Source organism: Cherax quadricarinatus, chromosome 40 (genome assembly GCF_038502225.1).
Source record: "Cherax quadricarinatus isolate ZL_2023a chromosome 40, ASM3850222v1, whole genome shotgun sequence".
Lineage (NCBI taxonomy): Eukaryota > Metazoa > Arthropoda > Malacostraca > Decapoda > Parastacidae > Cherax > Cherax quadricarinatus.
This window is the reverse complement of record NC_091331.1, coordinates 7,446,586-7,473,365: the sequence shown is the minus strand read 5'-3', so window position 1 is coordinate 7,473,365 and position 26,780 is coordinate 7,446,586. Positions and strand designations below refer to the sequence as shown.

Genomic DNA, 26,780 nt, shown 5'->3' with positions numbered 1-26,780 from the left:
GAACCGCCTTCATTCTATTCCCTATAACCTTTGCGAACACCTTATAGTCTGCACACATTATGGAAATTGCCCGGAAAGCACTCAGCGCCCGCGCCCCTTCCTTCTTTGGTACTAATACTACTATGCCTGTACGTTGTGACTCACCCATTCTCCGCCCATCTAGCATATTTTTCAAAACCCCAACCAAACAATGCCTCATGCAACCCCAATGAGTCCTATAAAAATCAATAGGCAAACCGTCAATGCCTGGCGCCTTACCCATGTGCATGCTGAAGACCACGTCCGCCACCTCAGCCTCACTAATATCAGCCTCCAACCCCACCCTATCCTTTTCGCCTATAGCATTATGAACCCTCCCTACCGAAAGACGCCTGCCAGGTGCCCCACCTCCCACACTCTCCATTTTCTCCTGAACCATTCATCTGCATAAATGCTCATACTCTCAGTGGAGATGAGGACCGCACCTTCCGGGTAATCCCCCACCCCCGCACTAGTCTCTAACTGCAATAATGTGGTCACTCTCTTACGCTCCCTAAACTTACGCAACACATACCCAGTCGGTTTATCCCCCCACAACACATCGTCCAACCCTGAACAAAAACGTACCGTGTCAAAACGTTCATTATGAATCTCCTCAATCCTACCTCGAAGCAGTGCTATATCTTCCCCCTCCCCTCCCCCCCTCCCGTAACATGCCTGCAACTGTCCCTCCAAATAATTCTGCAAACCATATCTCCATCTCACTTCCTCACGGCCCTTGACCCTATAAAAATTCGCGATCCCAGGTTTCGCCTGCAACTCCCATCATTCTACAAGCTCCATAGCCCGCTCCCTAGCTCCCCAAAACCCATTCCACCACTCCTCAAAACCCGTTCCCCCCCCTTCCCCCTGAGCAGCCGCACATTCAACTTCCAATAGCCGGGGTAAATATGCAAATATGCACGGCACCTTCTCACCACAGATCCACTATCACTGCCCTATGGTCCGAGAAACCCACATCAAAAGTCTGCACCCTCCCGACCTCCAATCCCTGCATGACGTAAATCCTGTCTAGTCTTGCAGCATACCCCCTGCGAACGAACGTGTGCTCCACCATATAACCTCCTTCCCCTGCAACATCTACGACACCCACGTCCCTCAACACATCCCTCAGAACACTTAATACACAACCCGCCCCTCTCGGTTCAACATCCTGGCCCTGAATTACACAATTCCAATCCCCACCAATAATCGTGATGGCAGGCAATCCCCATAGATGGTACAATAAGTCTTCCCTCACAAAATCCGCTTTTACCCGTGTATTGCTCGACGCCGGCACATACACTCCTATGAAATATGCCCTTCTATCACCCCATACACCATCTACCCACACAACCCTCCCCCCTGCCTCCTCCCAACCCGTGACATGCAAGGGGCTGGTCTCCTTTATCGCTATCGCCACCCCCCCTTTCAACTGCCAAGCACAACTAACATACAACTTATACCCATGCAACAACAACTCACTACCAATCTTATGATTGTGTTCCTGCAAGAAACACACGTCCACCTGGAACCTACGTAAGAACCATACTAACCACACAGTTTTGACCTCAGTCTTGAGACCGTTCACATTTAGAGTGACACACCCGAAAGTTATAAGAACGGCGGCTTCCCTCTATGCCTCTGTGGCTTGCCTACCATACCTTTTCCTGTGCATCGACCCGACGCCTCACCAGACTTTTCCCTGGCTCCCTCCCCACCTTTTACCCTTTCACTACATAAATCAGGATCCACTAGATCCTTTCGGTCCAGCAACTCCTCATCCTTTGCCCAAGCTTTTTTGCCCGGCCTCTGCCCCGGCGTGAGTACCTCCTCGGCCTCAACCGTGCCAGCCGGCCTTTTTCTAGATCCACTACCCACACACATGTCTTCGCCTGACAAATTCTACTGATGGACCTCCACCTCCACCACTTGCTCTAAGCGAGTTCCACACAATGTTTGTACCACAGACTGCTGTTCCTCCCTCACATCAGCCTCGGCAGCACTTAAGGCGGAGGTCCCCGATCCGTCCAAAAAACCTCTCAACACGTCCTCCAGTAAATCTTCCTGAGGAACATCGCTCCTTCCTGATGGAGCCCCCGACGGTCCTGTCTGCTCCCCCTAGCCTACCGGGAGTGTAACACAGGTACCGACCGTCGGTACTTCCCGATCAACCTCTTCAATCCAACGACCACTCGTCCCTGCTTCCTCCTCTCCCAACTCCGGCATCAACTCACAAGGCCGCTGCTCCACTGCCAACGTACCAGGAGCCCTGGTAGGCTGCCTCCTAGGACACTGTGCTGCCATATAGTCGTAGGAGCTACATAATTGACAGGTCCTTCTCTGGCCGGCATAGTGCACAAAGACCTGCGTCCTGTAACCCACTAGCATGACGTAGGACGGTATAGGCCTAGCCAACGTCATTTTGAGGGTATAAGAACCCTCAGGTCGTCCCTCGTATGGCCCATCTTTCCATACTCCCATCGTAGCTGAATGAACTTTATCATAACTGTTGAAGCCTCCTATATACTATACACAGTCGCCTCGAAAGGGACGTTTATCACCTTCACCTACGTATAGTACCTAGATACGTTGTGCAAGACGACGTCCACTGTCGAGTTCACAGTCATCTTCCTCTCCTGGTACTCGTCAACAAGTCTGTCGTAGACGCCGGTACGATTCAGTTTCAGGAATACTCTGGTCATCCCTTTTAAGGCTACACCATATACTTCATCGTTGGAGACACCATAGACGTCTCTGATGATGGTGGGTAGCAATGTATTCATCGTTTCGCCACTGAGCGTGCCACGTACCAGCTGTATACAAACAGTGTTGATCCGCTGACTCACTCGATACGCCATTTTGCCTTCCAGTTGCTAAAGGTCACCACCAGAGGGCAGGTGTAGCTACTAGGCGTGCGACCTCTCTACCCGGAGGTCGAGAGACGAATGAGGTGGTTCAAGAGCATACGGATACACAAGAATTACTAGGATTACGCATGAAAGGAGAGCGAAGGTAGATCTTGACTTCATATTCTAGATGACTGCAAACAGCACCAGAAATCACGAGTGATGAGTGAACACTCAAGAAACTTGGCACAGACTCAGCATTGATATATTCGTGTATCTAAATATACGACAAAATTCAGGATAAGACGTAATACCTTAAAATGCAATTTTACCTAAGCAAAAGATATACAGTCTCACAATGACAAGGAAGCTGAGTGTAAAGTTCCTTGAGGATGTGACTGATGCAACACGAGAGCGCCTTTGAATGTGTTGTTATTTCATTGTGGTTAAATTGCATATGCAAATACATTTGCACTATTTTTTTATTCCACGAGAAAAGTGGAAACGGGTGGACATTTTTAACTGCATAATTCTAAATGTAACAAAGGACGCTGGAGACAATTCAGAATTGTACTTACCTAATTGTACTCACCTAACTGTGGTTGCAGGGGTCGAGACTCAGCTCCTGGCCCCGCCTCTTCACTGATCGCTACTAGGTCCTCTCTCTCTCTGCTTCCTGAGCTGTATCATACCTCTTCTTAAAACTATGTATGGTTCCTGCCTCCACTACTTCACTTGCTAGGCTATTCCACTTCCTGACGACTCTATGACTGAAGAAATACTTCCTAACGTCCCTGTGACTCGTCTGAGTCTTCAGCTTCCAGTTGTGACCCCTTGTCCCTGTGTCCCCTCTCTGGAACATCCTATCTCTGTCCACCTTGTCTATTCCCCGCAGTATCTTGTATGTCGTTATCATGTCTCCCCTGACCCTTCTGTCCTCCAGTGTCGTCAGTCCGATTTCCCTTAACCTTTCCTCGTACGACATTCCCTTGAGCTCTGGGACTAGCCTTGTTGCAAACCTTTGTACTTTCTCTAACTTCTTGACGTGCTTGACCAGGTGTGGGTTCCAGACTGGTGCTGCATACTCCAGTATGGGCCTAACATACACAGTGTACAGTGTCTTGAACGATTCCTTATTAAGGTATCGGAACGCTATTCTCAGGTTTGCCAGACGCCCGTATGCTGCAGCAGTTATTTGGTTGATGTGTGCCTCCGGTGATGTGCTCGGTGTCATGGTCACCCCAAGGTCTTTCTCCCTGAGTGAGGTCTGTAGTCTTTGTCCACCTAGCCTATACTCTGTCTGCGGTCTTCTTTGCCCCTCCCCAATCTTCATGACTTTGCGAAGGGTATTGAATACACACACACACACACACACACACACACACACACACACACACACACACACACACACACACACACACACACACACACACACACACACACACACACACACACACACACTGAATTGCGTAATTCTCTTTCAGAGGGTAGAATCTAGTGTAGATAATATGCACAAGGAAGCGCTAAACCCTTAGAGATTATACGAAGCCTTGGGAATGGGAGATAGAAGCAGACAGGATCCCAAGAATGCAAAAACAGTTGCTATTCTTCATATAAAGATCCTTCACCGGAATCAACACCTTCACGGGTGTAGGCAAGCTATTTTATCGTCAGTACTGTAACTACAAACAAAAGCTATGGTTTTCAGTAAGTACTTTTTTTCTTATTGTGATGACCATTTTTATGGATCATTGTACAATGCGAGCCGTCACTGCTGACTAAATAAAGTGACGCAGTTACCCACATTGCTTATATCCCGTTGGACACGTGTGTGTGTGTGTGTGTGTGTGTGTGTGTGTATGTGTGTGTGTGTGTGTGTACTCACCTATTTGTCGTTGCAGGGGTCGAGTCTTAGATCCTGGCCCCGTGTGTGTGTGTGTGTGTGTGTGTGTTCAATACCCTTCGCAGAAACAAGCGAAAGTATATGCAAAGAACTGTCAGAGCCACCAGGATTCAAACCCACATTGGCAGCTCTCTGGTAGTGTAGCTAGTTCCCAACCTGACGCCTTAAACCACTGAGCTACAGATACCCAAAACTGACTGCAAGCCACGTGTCTTCTAACGTCATAAATGTTGAAGGATAAGAGTCAAGCGGTGCAGTGGGTTTTCCTGCCTATTCTAAGCTGATTCTTCTTGCTATGTACTGTATGCTTGAAAGATGTAGATTATTAACATTATTACTATATTCATGGCGCTGTAAAACTCCGCAGGGGCATAGCTGCCTCTAATACCAGAAGTCGTAAGCACCGGTCCTTAAAGTAAACTGGATACGGTCAGCCAAACATGCTTAAATTCCTAAAATATGTGTCAATTGAAACTTGTTAGGTAAGACACATATGCAACAGTTAGGTATCTTTATTTCGAAACGTTTCGCCTACACAGTAGGCTTCTTCAGTCGAGTACAGAAAGGTTGATAGAAGCAGAAGATACTTGAAGACGATGTAATCAGTCCATCACCCTTAAAGTTTTGAGGTGGTCAGTCCCTCAGTCTGGAGAAGAGCATTGTTCCGTTGTCTGAAACATTATGAAGTTGAAGTGACAGAATGGGGCCTTTATATAGTGCCAGGAGGTGAGACGTAGGTTGCTTTGGGAGGGCAGGTCCTTCTCAAACCCAGCCGTTCTCACTAGTAGAGGTTGTCGAAGTGGTCTGTACCAAGATACCCTTGTGTTGCAGTGTCTGACAGAATGAACATTAAAATGGTATGAAATACCGACAGATTGTTAGGTAAGACACATATGCAACAGTTAGGTATCTTTATTTCGAAACGTTTCGCCTACACAGTAGGCTTCTTCAGTCGAGTACAGAAAGGTTGATAGAAGCAGAAGATACTTGAAGACGATGTAATCAGTCCATCACCCTTAAAGTTTTGAGGTGGTCAGTCCCTCAGTCTGGAGAAGAGCATTGTTCCGTTGTCTGAAACATTATGAAGTTGAAGTGACAGAATGGGGCCTTTATATAGTGCCAGGAGGTGAGACGTAGGTTGCTTTGGGAGGGCAGGTCTTACCTAATAATCTGTCGGTATTTCATACCATTTTAATGTTCAATTGAAACTTATCGTTTATACAAATGCAGACAGTGATGTGATGTTTCCAGAAAAAAAAATGCGAGTATGCTGAATCCTGGATGAATACTGTAATTTCTAAGAAATGTGCTCGCATGTTGTAGCAATGATTTAATTCATCAGAGAAGAAATGGCTTTTCAGTTCTCCACATCCCCGTCTTGCTGCTGTAACTACAGAACCCACAGTGGAATGTTGACGATATCCTCCTCGACCTGCTGAAGTCTCCCAGCTCAGGCTGACACATTTCATTACCTCGTCCGTGAAACTCATTTTGGGCAACGAAGTATGACAGGAAAACGATCGTACGTGATGCGTGTGTTAAATAAAACACATCTCTTGCTAAAATTTTGTAAAATGTGATATAAATCAGAGCAGCTGCACAATGCAGATATATCCGAGTTTCATTAATAAGATTTCTGGTCATTTTTTTTCCTTTAAAAGCAGTTGAGCAAAAATGATCTACGTGGAAAAATATATTTAATCAAAATAATTTACTATCGTGTCGAGCTGTGAATTGCAATCGGTATTAAAGTATTAAACAGCATTATTGTTCTTTATTATGGCGTATTATACAGCTAATGCATTTATTTTTACGATGTTATCTCTTTGTAATAGTTCATTTTAATTGTCTAGTGATTTTCATTTCACGTATGGGTGTATCTACTTTCATTTAATACACTGTCGCACAGATAAAGTATCAGCATAAATAAAAAGCAATTAGCGCCATCTATTGGTGTGCAGGGGATTGTAACAAGTGTACGAGAGGTGTGAGGTGTGGGTAACCCCTGGCGCTACACACCGCTCTCAGTTCTGTGTAATTCATTTCGTGGGTGAACCGGGAGTAACTGCTCAGTAACTAACCCACATCCTCATTGTTAGTGTTATAATTTACTGCTTCTTCTGGTGGTGTTATCTGGTGTAAGTCAGGCTAATATTGTATTATATTTTGTTCTACATAAAATTAGTTTAAAGTAAATATTTTTTTCACTACTTTTATAATGATAGGGAAACTTAGAATATCATACAGCGTTTGGGGAATATTTATTAATCAGGTTTGTTAGGGTAGCGGCATCAAGGGAGGTGCATAATGACCGGTCCAAATTAGTTCTACAAACGCCATCACATAGATGAAAGTGAAAAGTATAATGACAAAAGTATGGCTGAAAAGGTTTCATACACTTAAGCCATCCTTTATTGAATAAATTCTTGGTTCTTCGTCTTGGACACTCCGAAAGTGAACACAAAATGTATAGTGGTGGAGGCGGGTTACTAGTGAAATTCAGCTTGAGGCATCAGGTCATGTAATGGCTTTATCACGTGTCAGCAAGGTATCAGCGTGGAGTAGTATCAAGGGTGTTAAGATTTACTTGCCAGCTTTGGTCAATGGTGTTGATGGCAATGAAAGCTTCGATACGGCGGCGCTTATATATGCTGGATTATCTGTAAATCTTATTGTTCCAGTTCATGAAGTGTCCCTCTTTAACGGTAACGGCCACTTTTGGTGTCTGTTGCACGAATTTGTCCTAGCTGTTGAACTTCCTCCTTGATTCTCCTATACAGATCATGGTTGTACCCTAAGCATGATCTGTACATTACGCAGATGTTACTTCTTCGACAGCATGTCTTCTGATGTTAGCTACTTCTGCAGGTAGTTAAGAAAAGGTTACTCAACGGCATTGCTGGTAGTATTTTCATAACTGCGTTTATACTCTCGTCTAAAGCGAAGGAAAATCTAAGCTTGTGAAGGCATGAGAATCTTACTGAGATTGTATGGATTTGAGATCCTTTAAATGTAAAGATCAAATTAACGTTAACTGTTAGAAATATCGTGGTGAGAGAAGCAAGGTCCTCTATTTTCGTAACCTTTTGAGGTTTTTTTTTTTTTCCCTCAAGGAAGGTTCCTTGATGTTGGTGAGGGGCTCTTGATTTAAGGAATTGGATCTGTGCTCCAGTTCCCCGAATTAAGCCTGAATGCCTTCCACATCCACCCCCCAGGCGCTGTATAATCCTCCGGGTTTAGCGCTTCCCCCTTGATTATTATAATAATTGAGGTCTTTTATCTAAATAAAGAAATGGTAGGAGTCTGGGGAGGGGAAACTACAGAAATCTTCCTCCTTGATGCCGTTGAGGGGCTCTTGGAGAATTGGAAAATTTGATCCCTTTCCTTGGATGAAACTTCTCGGATGTATACTTCCCACAGGCATAACACTACACCCATGAATATAAAATTGTCCGGCTCTTCCTGTATTTGTAGTCAATGTTAAATTCTTTATTTGTTAAAGGTTAATTTTAACTTCTTACTAGTTATTTTTCCTTGCAGGTGTTAGCAGGATGATAGTGACGCTGACAATTTTGACATTTCTCAATCTTGTGACTTCTAGTGATGAAATGTTTAAAGACGCTCGTATGTTTCACGGAATAACATTGCTACCCCCACCTTTTATGCCATTCATGGAAGAACTGAATAATTACGAAGCTGCCAGAGAAATCTTAAGGCTCGTGGATGTTCAACCATTAGAGGAGCTCGTCGCGAAGATGGGTAAAGACCTTAAGAGGAGAGAGACTTCCAGTAGGTCTGTGACAGCAGACATGGAGAAGGCCATGGAGCAGCTAGACTCCGTTAAACTACACATTCATAGACTTAAACGGTCTTCAGACTAACTTGTCAGCTATAGTGCATGTAAGGTTATTAGTGTCAGCCATGTTGTGGATTGATCTTCAATTTAAGAAAAATTGAATGTCTTTCGAAAATAAAGTTCATCGCACTTTAAACCTTTCCTTGAAGTACTCCTTTCTCTAAAGGGATGAAGTTGATATTCAACAGCTGATTTAAGGAACTTTTCACCTTTGGACCAAGTAACTTCGAAGCGCGTACTCCTTCCCACAGTTGCAATCTGACCCTTCCTCTACGGGTTAAAATCTTCCCTCTGTTTAATAATTGGCGGTCCTAATTTTTTGTAATATGCAGCACTACTCGCTTGCCTTAATTAAATGGTGACTGTATCGTATTTAAGGGAAAAAAAATCATTACTCTCCACTGGCAAGAAAAACTTTCGGACTAAGGTCCGACCTGACCTAAATTGTAAATTTGCTTTTTTATTTAGGTATACAGTTGTAGATTATCATGCATAGCAGCAGGTGTACAGAATCTACGATAACCCCCCAAAAAATTTATTTTCATTGGGGTCCTTTGATTACCTTATCAATATTGCATTGTATGATCAAATGTGGCAGATAAATTAAAACATTATATGCGAGAGGGGGAGGTAAAGAGGGTTGACTGCAGTTTTCACTACTTCCCCCACCTACTTCCAATCTTTCCCTGTGGTCACAGCTTCGTCACCTGTGTCTTTTGCAGCCCTGGACTCTGACGTATCTACCTGGTCGCCTCGTACTGTTCAAGAGTCCTCATCTTGCTCGCTCGCAATGTTTCTAGGTCAAAACCCCTAAAGGAAGGTTCCTTGATGTTGGTGAGGGGCTCTTGATTTATTAAATTGGATCTGTGCTCCAGTTCCCCGAATTAAGCCTGAATGCCTTCCACATCCCCCCCACGCACTGTATAATCCTCCGGGTTTAGCGCTTCCCCTCGATTATAATCTAGGTCAAAAAAAATAAAAGCTTCGCGCCTTTACCTTTCCGGAGTCTAAAACGTCAAAAGTTTAAATCTCCTTTGGCATGAATAAAAATTTAATCTTTTAACAGGGGCAGAGTTGTCCATGATGCCTTATTCGATGGCAGAATAATTAGCATAACCTTGCACTTAAAATCCTGTACTGGATTCGTGCATATGTAAAAGAAATACTTGGCTGCCTTTAACATTTTCTCTAATGAAAGGTTTGGTCGACATGCGCTCCAACCTAACTTGATCTCGTCAGCATTAAACACTTAGAGACAGTTTTCAGAAGTAATTTTGAGTAGACAGAATAACTTTGTAATAATTAAGGTGACACTCGTACAATACAACCATTTAAAAAGCCATTTTTTATATAAAAAATGGCTTCAACTTTTAGATAATGTTGAAAGGTCATATTTATACAGAGCAGTTAAGTTTAAACATTACTAAAGACTGGCAATTATTTAATTATACAAGACACTTAAGGTATAAAAACCATTAAAGACTATACTTTACCCCATAATCATAAAACAAATTTTGAACTTGTCATATTAACTTGGCGGTTTGAGTAATACGGAAAAAACTTTATTGTATTCACTTTCACTTCTTTGATTTATCGTAGGTTCTCTACATGTGCTAGTTATAACCTAGAACTGTATTTGTATACCTTAAACTTGATACACATAATGAACTTTGCATTCTTAATACTTGGTACAGTTATTTTTCTTTATAGCTCAGAGGTAACGTGAGTAGTATGGGTATTGAAAGCGGAAAGTGTTTTCACTGAAAATGTTGATAAAATTAATGATCATTTAATTTTAACATGTAGTGACGAATTATTTCTTTGTATTTTCCTCACTCTTCACATCCCCTCAAGGAAGGCTCCTTGACGCTGGTGAGGGGCTCTTGATCTAGGGAATTGGATCTGTGCTCCAGTTGGATCTGTGCTCCAGTTCCCTGAATTAAGCCTGAATGCCTTCCATCTCCCCATAGGCGCTGTATAATCCTACGGGTTTAGTGCTTCCCCCTTGATTATAATAATCCTCACTCTTCACAGAACAGCCTTAAGTCTTTTTATCGACTAGTGTAACGCAAAACATAACTTTAAAACTTAACTTTGGAAAGCTTCCACATGGAACAGACATGGATCTCACGTCAACACCCAAGCACTTGTAGAAATATTATAAAACCGTTGCGGGTACTCCATAATGTGTGTATGGTGTCGGTGTTTTGGGTGGGTGGTCAGATGGACACTTATTTATACCCGTCCACTGTTTAAGTGTTCAACTGGAGTTGTGAAAGTGTAGTTTCCCCATAATACAAACGTCTTGTATTGTGCAAGTTCATTGTTGCAGTAGAATATACAACAGCAACACTCCCCTTCTCGTGCAATACGTCCTTGACTGAAAGCTTGCCAAAGGAATTTCTCTAGTTACCCCAATAATACTATACACAAATTTCTCTGGTTTTGTACTAGAGAGAATGACTTCGCTATCACTCACTGCCCTATCACAAGTTTTCAGATGCATGATAGAACAGATAAACTAGTAAAGCTGTATGCACTCGACGAGAGTTTAGTCTTGGCTTGTGAGTTAGAGATTTGAGAATAATACGAAAAGAACTGAACTTTAACTTTCTTGGAGACTGACACCAGTCCGTCCATCTCGTTCAATCGTGCAGGAGCCACACTTCTCTGGTCCATCCAACAAAAGCACTTGTATGTCATTACTGCTCGGCTTCGCCTGGGTTACAAACGTTTTTGGGAGGTTAAATCACCGGATGTAGACCAAACTACGTGTAAGCTTTGCCAGATGGACTATTGTCGCACCTTGCAGCATTGTGCTGGAATGAGATTAAATGAATGAATTCAGAGACAAATCCCTAACGTTAGATACGTCTAAGTACTTTATCCAGTGGTATATCACGAACTTCTGTAAATACCCTGACTTTGCTCACTGTAAATAAAGCTATTTGCATTAACAACTTTGTAATTACAGAAGTGTGTGAATGGTTCATTCTGAAACTTTTTCCGCTATCAAAACTTTGGAGCCCAATCACTGGATCCATTATGCACCTTGGTTTCTTGGCCTTCTATTGTGATCATTTGATTCCCTCAGCACTTTACAGGCCATTAAACGATTGGATTCCCCTCATACATTGGTTTTTCATATTCAACTTGTATCGTGTGGCTAGCAAAAAGTTTTCTGCTGGGTCCCTGGACACTGATGTGCAGGTCAATGCACAGGCGGATGCTGCTGCGCTGTCAGTGCAGCAGAAATCCGCCTGTTTCCGATAGGTATTCCGTTCAATGATTATCTTAGTCGTCTCTGCCTATCTTTACGGCCGTTGGCAACAACTGGGGTTGGGCATGCAACATAAGAAATTGCACTCTATTAAACAGTGTTTAGGTTTTGTGGCAATCTTACCACCGTTGCTGTACTCGGGAGACTGCGCTCTCCTGTCTCCGCATCGCCCATACCCTCCTTACCCATGGGGTATCTCACGGAACACCCTATTTACCTCTGAGGCTTCTGATCCCTCTTTCGATTTTCCACTTGCTTGTGGATTGTCCGGTTTACCAGCGAGCTCGCAGGATTTACCTTCACCAATGCCGCCGACCTACCTCTTACCTTTTTTGCCTTCCCTTCTTGCAGATGGCCATGTCTTTGCCTTATGATCACTTTTTGACTTCTGTTAGCAACTGCTTTACTATAGAAACTTGACAGCCTCTAGCGTCCCTTCAAGCCCTTTCCACCCCTCTGATCCCCTCAACACCTAACCGTTTATAGCCCCGGCACTATTTTATGCCCGACAGTGCTGCATGACCCTTGTCTGTTTAGGGCTTTATTTGGTTATAATATGCTTACGTTATTTAGTCGACACTAGTGAGACACTTAGGGAGACACTGAAGGACATAAATGGAAGATGGTAGAATAATATACAAAAAGGGTATAGTCCCTCAGTCTTGAAGTAGGTTATGAGCACCAACTCAGACTGAGGGACTGATTGTCTCATCTTTTGTATATAGTTCTGTATAAATAAAATAACCAGGAAAAAGACTGGCATTGTTGCTCATCCCTTTCCTCTTGAAAAAGCAAATGACCTCATAAATGACTGGTCCAAAACATCCAGGCATGAAAACCTTCCATCTCATATTAGAAAAAATTTAGTACTTCTGAAGAAATGTTGAAACTGATTAATTTTGAGCCAAAATATTGATGAGTGATTGCCTCTTTATAGAGTATGAATTAGATAATGCATAAACTAAAGGTCGATAATCTGCTGCTGGAGAGGATGGTATAACCTGATATTCTCAGAACTCTAAGGCACGTGCCTGATAACCCTTTGTTGGCACTATAATCTGTTACATTGAGGGCGTTCTTCCTACTTCCTGGACCAATAGTCTCATTGTGCCTATCCCTAAGCCCCAACATCCTGATACATTTAGGCCGATCTCCTTAACTAGTTGTCTTTGTAAAACTTTTGCCTCTTCAAGGGGGGGGGGCAGCCCTTGTGGTGAAGAGGCTCTTGGTCTGAGGAATTAGACCTGTCTGTCTCCTTCCTCAGACCGAACCTAATTACCCCCCAATCCCCCCTCCCTATCCCATCCTCCCCTTTTTCCTTTCCTCCTCCCCACCCCTCCCTTTTGCCCTTCCTCTTTTTGGCCTTCGGGATTTCTCCCACAGGCGCGCTAGCTCCTAGGTAGGGGAAAGAATACCGGGGTCCATCCCATTCCGTTGAGGTTCTTGGCGGTGGCATAGTTTGCCGTGGAATCTGGATCGCCTGGGGATGTCCCGATCCCTCTCTGGTATCCTGGAGTGTAGCTTTGGGTGTGTTTCGGGTGACGGGTGCATCTCTGGAAGCCACCTTTCAGATTCCGGGGGTGGTGGCCGAAGGAGGTATGCTTTGTGGCAGATATCCGGCCGCCCTCTTTTGTCCACCGAGGTAGCTCGGCAGATGTGAGGTTGCTATCCCGGATTGCTGGTTCACTGGCATGAAGGGTAGGGCATGGCATGGGGTTCCATGCTGCATCTGCGCTGTTAGCGGTGCTGAGGTCCTCTTGGGCGTGGAGGGAGATTTCCAGCCCTTTCATTCCTCCTGGGAACTATTCCTCCCTGCTCTCCCCCTTTTTTTTTTTTTTTTTTCTCTTAAAAAGCAAAGAAGTAACCTAACCATGGAGAACCCAATCCATGAACCCACTACCCCCAGGCCCCTTCTTGATACCGCACCCCATTATGACCCTGTCTTGTTTTTAGACCACTCTTCGGACACTCCTGATGCCCCTGTACCTCTTGCTGGTGCTGTTTCCTCACCCGCTTCAGGTACTGGGGCTTCGACTGACTCCTTCGATTTGTTTGACCTCTGCTCTCCTTTGACTATGCTTCCGGCCTCTCCCTCTATGGTACGGCAATTTTCGAATCGCCAGTCAGTTTCACGCCGGACCAACTCCGGTCCTACTCCTAAACACCAATGTCAATCTCCTGATGTTTCTTCGTTACCTTCCCATTCTACTCGGAAAAGACAGACACGTCATGCACTCCCTATCCATGCTCGGTTTCGGACCACACAATGGACTAAATTCTTTACTTTAAGACCGACTTCTTCTGCCTATCTTTCTGACCATAGTATTGGCAAAGCGCTCCTGCGTCATGTTGGTAGAGATACAGTGGACCCCCGGTTAACGAACTTTTTTCATTCCAGTAGTATGTTCAGGTGCCAGTACTGACCGAATTTTTTCCCATAAGGAATATTGTGAAGTAGATTAGTCCATTTCAGACCCCCAAACATACACGTACAAACGCACTTACATAAATACACTTACATAATTGGTCGCATTTGGAGGTGATCGTTAAGCGGGGGTCCACTGTATTTCATTTCATGCTCTCGAGTGGTATGGGCGTCGTCACTGTCCAGAATGCTACCCAAGCTCATGATCTTTCTCTCCTTTTGGATATCGATACTACTACTATCATTCTGCCCCATACCATAGTCCAACAGAATTTCCAGTCGTGTGGCAATGACATTCTTGAACAGCTGGAACTCCAGGATCTCCCAATCCTCAAAGTAGACACTTATGTCCTTCCTGCCCGTGGGCGGAGACGTTACCCTTGCAATGTGGCTCGATTAACTCTTGACAGCCAAGAACTCCTGTCCTGTTTGTCACGGGACATTAGTTACAAGTTCGAAAGGTGATGCCTACACTGCAACAGTGTAGAAATTGCTGGCGTTTTGGTCACTCAGCGAAATATTGCAGATCTATAGTCAAATGCCCAGTCTGTGGTGCCGACGACCATTCTAATACATCTTGCAGTCAACCTCCATCTTGCCTTAATTGTAATGAAGCTCGCCCTTCGTACTCCCGCCATTGCCAGGTCTACTTAAATGAACGTGAAATCCGTTGCCTCAAAGAGGTAGGTCTCCCTTATGCTATGGCAGTTACTCATCTCCACCTCCAAGGGAGACTACCCCGTGTTTCAAAACATCCCCCCACTTCTGGGGTCCCATCTTCTGCAGCCTCCTCTGTTGTTACCCCTCCCATAGCCACTCCGGCATCTAATCCTTTTGCTGTCCTTGGCTCTGACGTCCCGACTACAACTCGGTCTGTTCTCGCATCTTCGCGTCCTTCCTCACAAGCCCCAGTATCGACAAGACCTCGTACGACACCTTATACCAATCGCCCCTCTACTTCTCGGAAGTCCAAAAAATCCACATTGCTCAAATCTTCTTTGCCCCTTCCTTCCCTTCTTCCACCTCCACACTTTACCTTTCCAGTCTGTGCCTAGTTCTTCCCCCCTCTCTCTGGCTCTATTACAAGTGTGGAGGTTCACCCTCCTCCTCGTACTATGCCTTCCACCCCCGTCCCCTCCCAAGTTTCTCCCTCTTCTGTCACCTCCCAGATTTCTGCCTCTTCTGTCCCCCCCCCCTTACACTTCATCTCCAGTCCCCTACACTCTTTCATCCCCTCTACTTTGGTACAGTCCATTACTGTCCCAATCTTTACTTGCCGCCCTCCTTCTACCTCCAATATGGTCTCCCATACGTCTTTGAATTCAGAAGCACTTGAAGCCATTTCAGAATGTATTGCAGAGACTAAACCTTCAATGGACACTGATTCACCTCCTGTTCCTTCTCTTCCCTCTCCTCCATCTTCACAACTCCATTCTCAGCAACGCTCTGTTCCTTCGATGCTTGAACGTCTTCCAATGCCACCACATGTTGACTTTTCTAACCCCTCTAGTCCGTAGATGCCCTTCCCTACAGATTCCTGGTATTTTCTTCATCGCCAATCATGGCCTATTTACAGTGGAATATCCACGGCCTCAGGGGTAATCGGGGTGAGCTTCAGATGTTGCTTTCCAGGTTTTCCCCTGTTGGTGTTTGCTTACAAGAACCAAAATTACACTCAGCTGTTTTCCCAACCTATCTTGGGCTATAATTTATTGTATTCTTCGGATCCTTTCTCAGATGGGACCTTTAATGAAAGGCCCTTCTACACAATGATATTCCGTACTGTCAACTATTTGTCCATACCTCGCTGCATTACACTGCAGCCCGTATCCACTTGAATAAGTGGTTTACAATGTTCTTTATATCTCTCTCCTCGAGCATTTTCTATCCAAGACTTTGCCTTTCTTGTTTCATCCTTACCACCACCACTTCTGTTACTTGGTGATTTTAACGCCCACCCTTTTCCTCTGGGGGGGGTCTCATTGTGACTCACGTGGCATCCAGTTTGAGGCTTTTCTCGCCTCTCGCCCCCTCCATGTTTTAAATACGAGTACTCCCACCCATTTTGATCCTCGTACTCGTACTCTCTCTTGCATCGATCTATCGGTCTGCTCTTCCTCCACTGCACTAGACTTCACCTGGTCTGTTCTACTGGATTTGCATGACAGCGATCATTTTCCAATCATTCTTACTTCTTCATATTCACCACCTTTCCGTAGCCCTCGCTGGCAATTTGATCGAGCAAATTGGGACCTTTACTCGCAACTCACTGCTTTTAGTGAGGTTCCTTCTTCATCCTCCATTGATGAGCTCCTACACCTCTTCTCGACGTCAGTTTATACCGCAGCTTCTCATTCTATACCCCAAACCTCAGGCAAGCATTCTCAGAAGTGCGTGCCTTGGTGGTCTCCTGCTTGTGCTCGTGCAGTACGTTTGAAACGCGCTGCATGGGGTAGGTACCGATACAATAGAACCAATGAGAGGCTTCTTGATTTTAAACAGAAGTGTGCGATCGCTCGCCGTGTCATCTGTGATGCTAAACGCACTTGCTGGTGAGACTGTTTCCACCATCACCTCTGCTTCCTCTTATGAGTGCAGTCTGGAAAAAAGTGAGGAAATTGAGTGGTAAATACTCTCCTGACCTGGCTCCTGTTCTACGGGTCTCCGGTAATGATGTAGCAAACCCTCTTGACGTTGCCATTGAAATTGGCACTCGTCTGGTCCGTATTTCCCGGGGGCTCCATCTATGCCCCTCGTTTCTTTCCTCAAAGTCTGCCAGAGAGTTAGTACCCTTGGACTTTTCTTCTCTCGGAGAAGAACAGTATAATGTGCCTTTTACACTTCAGAAACTGGAGGCAACACTCTCAGCTTGCCGATCATCGGCAGCTGGGCCTGACGACATTCATATTCATATGTTACAACATTTACATCAGTCAGCCCTTGTAGTCCTCTTACACCTCTTCAGTCTTATTTAGGCACAAGGAGTTCTTCCCCAGCTGTGGAAATCTGCCATTGTTCTCCCTTTCCGCAAGCCGGGTACTACAGGACATGATGCCTCCCACTATCGTCCCATCACTCTTACTAGTGCAGTTTGCAAAGTGATGGAACGTCTGGTAAATCGACGTTTAATGTGGTATTTAGAGACACAACAGTCTCTACGCTAGTCAATATAGCTTTCGTAAGGGCCGTTCTATCATAGACCCCTTACTATGCTTGGATACGTATGTTCGTAATGCCTTTGCAAATAATCACTCAGTTATTGCCATATTTTTTGACCTTGAGAAGGCATATGACACAACTTGGAGGTATAATATTTTGGCCCAAGCCCACTCCTTAGGCCTCCGAGGCAATCTACCATCCTTCCTTAAGAACTTTTTAACTGACAGACACTTCCGTGTTCGAGTCAATAATGTGCTTTCCCCGGACTTCGTCCAAGCTGAAGGTGTCCCTCAGGGATGTGTTCTGAGCACAACACTTTTTCTCCTTGCTATAAATGATTTGGCCTCTGTTCTTCCACCCAATATTTGGTCATCACTCTATGTTGATGACTTCGCTATTGCTTGTGCAGGCGCTGACTGTCATCTCATTGCAGTTTCTCTCCAGCATGTGGTCGACCGTGTTTCCACTTGGGCCACCACGCATGGGTTTAAATTTTCCAGTACCAAAACTCTCCAAATTACTTTCACTAGATGCTCTGTCATCTCCGATCATCCTTTGTATCTCTATGGCTCCCGTATCCCCGAACGTGATAGTCAGGTTTCTAGGCCTTCTCTTTGACCGTAGGTTATCCTGGAAACCTCACATTACCTCTCTGAAGGCAACTTGTCACAGCCGGCTAAACCTTCTTAAAACCCTTGCTCATCTTTCCTGGGGAGCTGATCGTCGAACTCTGCTTCGCCTGCATTCAGCCGTCGTTTTATCAAAACTCGATTATGGTGATCAGATTTATTCAGCGGCCTCTCCAGCTATTCTCTCTAGCCTTAACCCCATCCATCACCAAGGATTACGTTTATGCCTTGGTGCTTTTCGCTCTTTCCCTGTTGAGAGCCTCTATGCAGAAGCGAATGTTCCATCTTTTTCTGATCACCGTGATGCCCATTGCCTTCGCTACTATGTACGCTCTCACGATCTCCACAATCCTTCCATTTATAGAATGATCACTGATATTAGTAGACATTCTTTATTTGTTCGCCGCCCGTTTGCTCCGTCCCTTTTCTCTTCGCCTACATTCGCTCTTGTCTTCCCTTCAGTTAAGAGAGAGAGAGAAGATTTCGTTCGGATTTTTAATCCCCGGAGGGTTAGCCACCCAGGATAACCCAAGAAAGTCAGTGCATCATCAAGGACTGTCTAACTTATTTCCATTGGGGTCCTTAATCTTGTCCCCAGGATGCGACCCACACCAGTTGACTAACACCCAGGTACCTATTTGCTGCTAGGTGAAGAGGACAACAGGTGTAAGGAAACGTGTCGAAATGTTTCCACCCGCCGGGAATCGAACCCAGGCCCTCCGTGTGTGAAGCGGGAGCTATAGCCACCAAGCCACCACCTTTATATGTTCATGTAGCATCTCACTTTTCCCTACCCCCCTGGGAAGTTCCAGCTGTTTGGGTCTGTTCTTTCTCACTCCCTTGCTCGAAAGCCCAACTGCCTACGGTGGCTTCCCGCTCTTTTTCTTGATCACTTCCACTCTCATTCTCATGCCATCGCTGTGTACACAGATGGCTCTAAGTCTTCAGACGGTGTCGGATTCGCAGCAGTGTTTCCGGACAGCGTCGTGCAAGGGCATTTACTATCTTCGGCTAGCATTTTTACTGCTGAATTGTATGCCATTCTTGCAGCACTTATTCGTATCGCATCTATGCCTGTGTAATCATTTGTGGTAGTCTCAAGACTCCCTTAGTGCTCTACAGGCTATACGAAAATTTGATACATCTCGCCCCCTAGTTCTCCATATCCAACTTTGGCTATGCTGTATCTCTACCAAGCATAAAGATAGTGTTTTTTGTTGGGTCCCTGGTCATGTCGACGTACAGGGCAATGAACAGGCAGACACTGCTGCGCGGTCAGCAGTACATGATCTACCAATTTCCTATAGAGGTGTTTCACATCTGGACTATTTTGCTGCAATAGCTACCCACCTTCACACCTGTTGGCAACAACGTTGGTCAACTCTGCTCAGTAACAAACTTCATTCTATTAAACCGAGCATAGGTTACTGGCCGTCTTCTTGTCATCAGTGCAAAGGTTGGGAGACCACTCTCTCCCGCCTTCGCATTGGCCACACTCGTCTTACTCATGGGTATCTCATGGAGACACCCTGTTCCTCTCTGTGAGCAGTGTCAAGTTCCAGTATCGATTAGCCACATTGTTAGACTGCCCTTTCTATCAACGAGCACGCAGAATTTACCTCCAACGTCGTCTTCGTTCTATTACTCTCTCTTTACCTTCCCTTCTTGCTGATGGACCCTCCTTTAATCCTGACTCTCTCATTGACTTCTTGACAACGGCCGATTTACTCCACAAACTCTGATGATGATACCTTTCGCACTCCCCTCAGCCCTTTCTAGCTCAGTCTTTTGCTGCCCTTTACCCTTTCACCATCCACTGCCCCGCTGTTATCCATAACCTATTACTCATCCATCTCCCTTTTGCCACCTGATGCCCTCGCTTCCTTCCTGCCCTGCAGCGCTGTATAGCCCTTGTGGCTTAGCGCTTCTTTTTTATTATTATTATTATTATTATTATTATTATTATAATGTAAAACTTTTGAAAGAATGATACTTAACAGACTGTACTACAGAATCAGACACCAACTTTCCCCCTACCTCTATGGGTTCATGAAAGGTAAAAGTGTGCAGAACTGTATTTCCACCTTTCTCACTGCACACACCTCTACTAGTTTTACCACTTTTCTTGATCTAAAATCCACATTTGATTTTGCGAACAGAACCGTTATACTACATGAACTAGTGCTGTATAGCCCTTGTGGCTTAGCGCTTCTTTTTGATTATAATAATAATACATGAACTAGTCAAAATGAATATTGGTGGTAGCTTACTTTGCTGGATAATAGGATACCTGTCAAATAGTATCCTCTGTCCTTTACCAAGGCTTCAGAAGTGAGTCTAAAGAAATGTCTTTAGGTACACCGCAGGGAGGAGTCCTTAGTCCCATGCTATTTAATATTCTGATTAATGATCTCCTAAATGCTCTACCTGCCTCACCTAAACATATAGCTATAAGCTATGCTGACATCATGATCCATACAGCAGGGCATAAGAAGATGAGTACCATTCTTAATGAAGTTCAAGCAATTTGTAATCGACTAGGCCTCATAATATCTTCCTCTAAAACAAAGATATTAACAAGCAAACGACATCCCCCACCCATCTATTTGCAGGGTGAAATCGTTAGCTACGTTAAAACTTACAGATATCTTGGTGTAGATGTACCCTTTAACAAATCCACTATACCACAACTAAATAAGAAATGCAAAGCTAGGCTAAATGCTCTCAAAGCTGTTGCTGGCTACAACCCAACTATGGTGCTAATGTGAGAATCGTGAGAATGATGTACATAGCCTATGTTAGGTCCTTAATTGATTATGCTGCTCCCATGTTGATATTAGCTAGAGGAAGTTCTCTCCGACCCCTTGGAGTTAATGCAAAATGAAGCTCTCAGGATTATTCTTGGCTGTCCCAGATCTACAAAAGTTTTTAACATGAGGAAGGAGATTGGTATTTCTAGTATCAGTGATAGGATTGTTGAGATTAACACTGTACTCGGTATTAGAATGTTGAGAAACAAACCAGACACTGTCACAATGAATCTTACCAAGTGTCTAGAAGTAAATACACACAGATCTAAATGGATTGTGAAAACGTGCAATTGCATTAAGTTTTATAACCTGCATGAACTGTATCACTGTAGGCAACAAGAGCATTTCACCCCTCCGTGGAAGATATGTTCATTTAATATCACATACCTGCAAGTCCCTCCCAAGAAGCTCATTGCTAGTAATCCCTTCCTTAAATCACTTGTTAGAGCAACTGCTCAAAAAGAAATTTCTCACCTAGCTGGTAGTAATAAGTTATCACAAGTTATATGCACTGATGGATCTAAACAGGAGTCTTCTGGCAGGGCTGCATCTGCTCTTGTTGCCACCTCCCTAGTTAAGAACGATAATAAATTTGTTGAGTTAGGCATAAGAATTAACAACTGGGCGTCTACACTGCAAACTGAATTGTTTGCAATCCTAATGACGCTAAAGCTAACTTATGACACTGAGCTTGACTCTATCATCATTACTGATTCTATGTCATCATTGAAGGCTCTTGACTCATATAATGACTCCAACATGCTCATTGGAGAAGCCAGGTATAGATACTCAAAAATTAGGGACAAAGGAATTAATGTATGGATCCCATCACACATTCAATTCAAATTCAATTCAAAGTTTATTCTCTATAAGGATTACAATGCTGAGTTTACAGAATTTGGTTATTGTGTGGTTTACATGTAGTTAAATAATGATTACAGAGTGTACCACTACAACACCAAGAATGGCTAGGCATTTCGGGCAGACTTAGTTTAATTCTTAATTTTAAAATATTACAAATTATGAGGTAAGTTGGTATTATGGCTAAGTGACTAAATACTAGTTTGTAAGTTTAACAATGTGAATGCTTTTGTTTTAGCACAGTACATAGTTTCAGTATTGGAGTATCACAGGATTCATTATTTTAAGATTGAGATTAATATTTCTGTTTATGGTCAAATGGGTGAGTGAGTGTAAGTGTGAACCACCAGGTGGTATTCGTGTAGTTAGTTGATGGGGTGTATCAGGGAGATAAGATGTTTTCTAATGGTAGTTTTGAAGGTGATGAATGTATCTGCAGTTCTAGAGTTCTCAGGTAGGGTGTTCCAGATTTTAGGGCCTTTGACATACATTGAATTTTTGTAAAGGTTTAGTCGGACACGGGGAATGTCGTAGAGATGTTTGTGTCTGGTGTTATGCCTGTGGGTTCTGTCAAAACTATCAAGAAAGCGTTTTAGGTCAAGGTTGATACTGGAGTTTAAGGTCCTGTAGATGTAGATTGCACAGTAGTAAGTGTGGATGTACTGAACAGGGAGTAAGTTTAGATCTATGAAGAGTGGGGGGTGTGTTGCCGGGGATGGGATTTAGTGATTATTCTTACTGCAGCTTTTTGTTGGGTTATTATTGGCTTTAGGTGTGTTGCTGCAGTTGATCCCCAAGCACAAATAGCATAGATGAGGTATGGATAAATGAGTGGTATAGTGTGAGAAGGGCATTTTGCGGCACGTAGTATCGTATCTTGGAGAGGATCCCAACCGTTTTGGATATTTTTTGGTTATGTGTTGGATATGGGTGCTGAAATTCAGGTTGTTGTCAAGGTATAGGCCTAGGAATTTGCCCTCATTATGTCTGGTAATTAGTGTTGTCGATCTTAATGTTAATTTGTGCATCTCCTGCTCTGCTACCAAACATAATATAGTAGGTTTTGTCAGTGTTAAGCGTAAGTTTATTGGCTGTCATCCAAGTCGATATTTTGATCAGCTCCTCGTTAACAATGGTGTTGAGGGTGGCAAGATTAGGGTGAGAGATGATTTAAGTCGTGTCGTCAGCAAAGAGAATGGGTTTCAGGTGTTGGGATACGTTTGGAAGATCATTGATGTATATGAGGAAGAGCAGGGGACCAAGGACACTTCCCTGCGGAACTCCAGTATCAAGTGGCCGTGTTGTTGATGCTGTGTCTTTAATGGTGACATACTGATACCTATTAGTAAGGTAAGATTTGAAATAAGCAAGCGCATTGGATTACTCCATGATAAAGTTCATAAGTTAGCCAAGAAGAGTACCCAGAAGGAGAATATAGAATATAACTTTGGCATAACTGTGTCTAGCATTAGGAATATTAGGAGAGAAGTAAATAATGAAAATGATTGTTATAGGAATGCAGTTAGAAGCCTGAGTAGATTTATAACCCACTATGATAACATGAACGTATATAAGTATGTTTATGGTGCAACGTGCAAGTACTTCTGGCAGTTTGGGAGACACACAGATGATGATCGAACTAATTGTAAATTATGTGATCAGGCATATGGTCACTCTCTTGAACACTGTGCTTAATTGTCCACTTATTGAGAAATACAGAGACAGTATAATAACCTATGTGACATGTCAAGATATCTTATTAATGAAAATAAGATAGATATACTAAGCAAATTTCCTAAATTTGCTTGTAACAGATAAGTGAACTATAGATATGTAGATATAAATCCATATGTATTCCTGTTAACCCTTTGGGGCCTAGTTCCTAGGCCATTTGTGTATCCATATGCTCTCGTGCTACCGTCATGACTTTATTCAAAAAGAACTAAGCAGGTTAAACCCAACTAAGAGCACAGGCCCTGATAACATCCCGTCTAAGTTCCTAAAAGATGGTGCTTCTGAACTGTCAATCCCTATTGCTCACATAATAAATCTATCAATCACCACTAATACCGTACCGGAGGGGTTCAAGGAGGCCAGAGTTACTCCTATCTTCAAGAAAAATAGTAGGTCTGATGTAAGCAACTATAGGCCTGTTAGTATACTCAGTATAATATCTAAAATTCTAGAGAGGGCGGTGTATTCTCAAGTAGTTAAGTACCTTAATGACAACAACATTCTCCATAGCTATCAATCGGGCTTTAGAAGATCCTACTCAACCGACACCTCCCTTTTAATCTGATGGATTACCTGAGAACTGAAATGTCAAAGGGGAACCTCATAGGTATGGTAACCTTAGACCTGCAAAAGGCCTTCGATACTGTCAACCACAATATATTATGTAATAAACTTCAAGCTATCGGTATAGGTTCTGTAGACTGGTTTAAGTCCTACCTTAGCAACAGGAGACAAATAGTCAAAATCAACAAAACAGAATCAGAACCCCTGCCGATAACATGTGGAGTTCCCCAGGGTAGTATTCTGGGTCCCTTATTATTCTTATGTTATGTCAATGATATGCCTATCAGTGTCAAGTGCAAACTCCTACTGTATGCAGATGACAGTGCTCTGTTAGTGTCAGGTAAAGACCCACAAGATATTGCTAATGTTTTAACACTGGAACTGGAGTCCTGCAGCAAATGGTTAGTAGACAACAAACTATCATTACACCTAGGGAAAACTGAACCCATTCTCTTTGGCACGAAACATAAACTGAGAAGAGTAAATAATTTTAATGTTCAATGTAATGGGGAGCCCATCACTTTGGTTTCATCAGTAAAATATTTGGGAATCCCCTTTGACCCATGCATGTCAGGAGAATTGATAGGGAACAGTGTAGTAAAGAAAGCGAATGCCACCTGGAGAGTTTACATGGAGAGAGTTCCGGGGGTCAACGCCCCCGCGGCCCGGTCTGTGACCAGGCCTCCTTAGGTCAGTGTCCCAGGATGCGACCCACACCAGTCGACTAACACCCAGGTACCCATTTTACTGATGGGGAACATAGACAACAGGTGGAAAGAAACACGTCCAATGTTTCTACTCTGGCTGGGAATCGAACCCAGGCCCTCGCCGTGTGAAGCGAGAGCGTTAACCACCAGGCCACCAGAGCCCCATCCTGACTTAAGTTCCTGTATAGACAAGCACAGTGTCTACCTACTGAGGCTCGCAGGACCCTATGTCTAGCCCTTATACAATGCCATATGGATTACGCTTGCTCTTCTTGGTACTCTGCCTTGACAAAAAACTGAAAGATAGACTGCAAATCACCCAGAACAAAATCGTAAGATTCATCCTGGGGCTGGGACCAAGAGAACATGTAGGCCAGGATGAATTACAGCAGTTGGATATGCTGAATGTTGAAGACAGAGTAAAACAACTGAAGCTAAATCATGTTTATAAAATTGCTCACAAACAATGTCCAGAATATCTTGCTGTCAATTTTGTCAAGGTTGGGAACCAAAGCAATCATAGTACCAGGGGGAGAGAGCACAACTTTGTAGTAGCCACAGTCAGCGGCCAGGCTTCAAACACCTTTTATTGTACAGCAATAAAGGAATGGAACAGACTGCCCGCACATGTCAAAGCCAGTCATAGCATGAACCAGTTCAAGAAGAGTGCCAAAAGGTGTCTGATGAATGTAGCTACAGAAAGGGAGGGGAATGATTTTCTATTTTTTAGCTAACACACGTGTAAATTTTACCTTATTCCTAGTAATGACCCTCGTATTGTAGATAGTCTTAATGACCCTCGTGTAGTAGATAGTCTTTTTAGTATGATAATAAGATGTTATCTTCATTATATAATAATAAGAAAATTTTATAACCTTTATATTATAATAATAAGGTAAAAGGACCCCAATGGAAATAAGTCACTCTGTCTGACTTTTTTGGGTTATCCCAGGTTCTCTACACATATGCTGCTATGTATTTGTGTATACCTGAATAAACTTACTTACTTACTAATTCCACAGGATGGATATGGGGTGCACAATAAACTAGCCACTTCGGTGGCAAAATCTAAAATCTAATCTGTTCTACTGTCTGCCATTTGTCCTTAAACTTGTATTGATAAAGCGACTGGATGGCGAAACGTTTACAATAGATACCCAAATGTTGTCAGTGTAATTTTCATCTTGTCGGTATTGTATACCATTCATGTATACCCTTAATGTCATTGTAAGAGTATATTGTTTTTAAAATAAAAACAAAAGGAAGATAAGAGATTGAGCAGACAGTTCGAAACACAGAGATTTGTCCAATAAAGTAACGAGTAAAGTTCTTCCAAGGCCATGCGATAAGATTTAACCTTCATCCCAAAAGCGTTTAAAATTTTTTGAAAAGGCGGCACTTTCGAAAAACTTGCTCAGGACAGTCGTTCCCCTTGCTCTCTCTAGCTGTGCCACTGATCCTAGGTAATTTACACATGTTACTTATGATAATTCATGTGATGTATACTTACACCAGCGAGAAAACTGGCTTGAGATACAAGATTTTACCCTGACATCTATAGCAGCACCGCTGCTGTGTGATTGTAACTGCTACACCATTTCTGCTAGACTCTGTGTCCTTGTTATAGTGCTGTCACCCCCATAGGGCTATAAACAGTACATCTGACACCAAAAAACTCACAATACCTATGTCACTTGCACAAACTCGATCCTTCAGACGCCAGTGACGGCAAAGACCCGTGTCAGGATTTCGCTCCTGGCGAATTTTTAAGAAAATTTATTTAGGCACAAATGCAGTCATCATACATGTAAATTAACTAAGATAACCCCCTCCCCAAAGTAATATTTATTTCTATAAGTACACGTACAAGGTATACAGACCTAGCTGACATCAATGACAAACAATTACAAAGATGAATAGATTCTTCTCTATTTGAGTGTTACCCATTCTTCAATCACTCAGCTTTTAGTACCACTTCGTATACC

At 43.5% G+C, this 26,780-nt stretch overlaps 1 long non-coding RNA gene across 1 annotated transcript; it reads left to right on the top strand.

The window, feature by feature from the left end:
- Window positions 1-6,685: 6,685 nt before the first annotated feature.
- Window positions 6,686-8,756, top strand: LOC128687188 (uncharacterized). Its single transcript, XR_008406776.2, has 2 exons — window positions 6,686-6,908; window positions 8,311-8,756. It is a non-coding gene; the product is annotated as an uncharacterized lncRNA (long non-coding RNA).
- The last annotated feature ends 18,024 nt before the right edge of the window (window positions 8,757-26,780 follow it).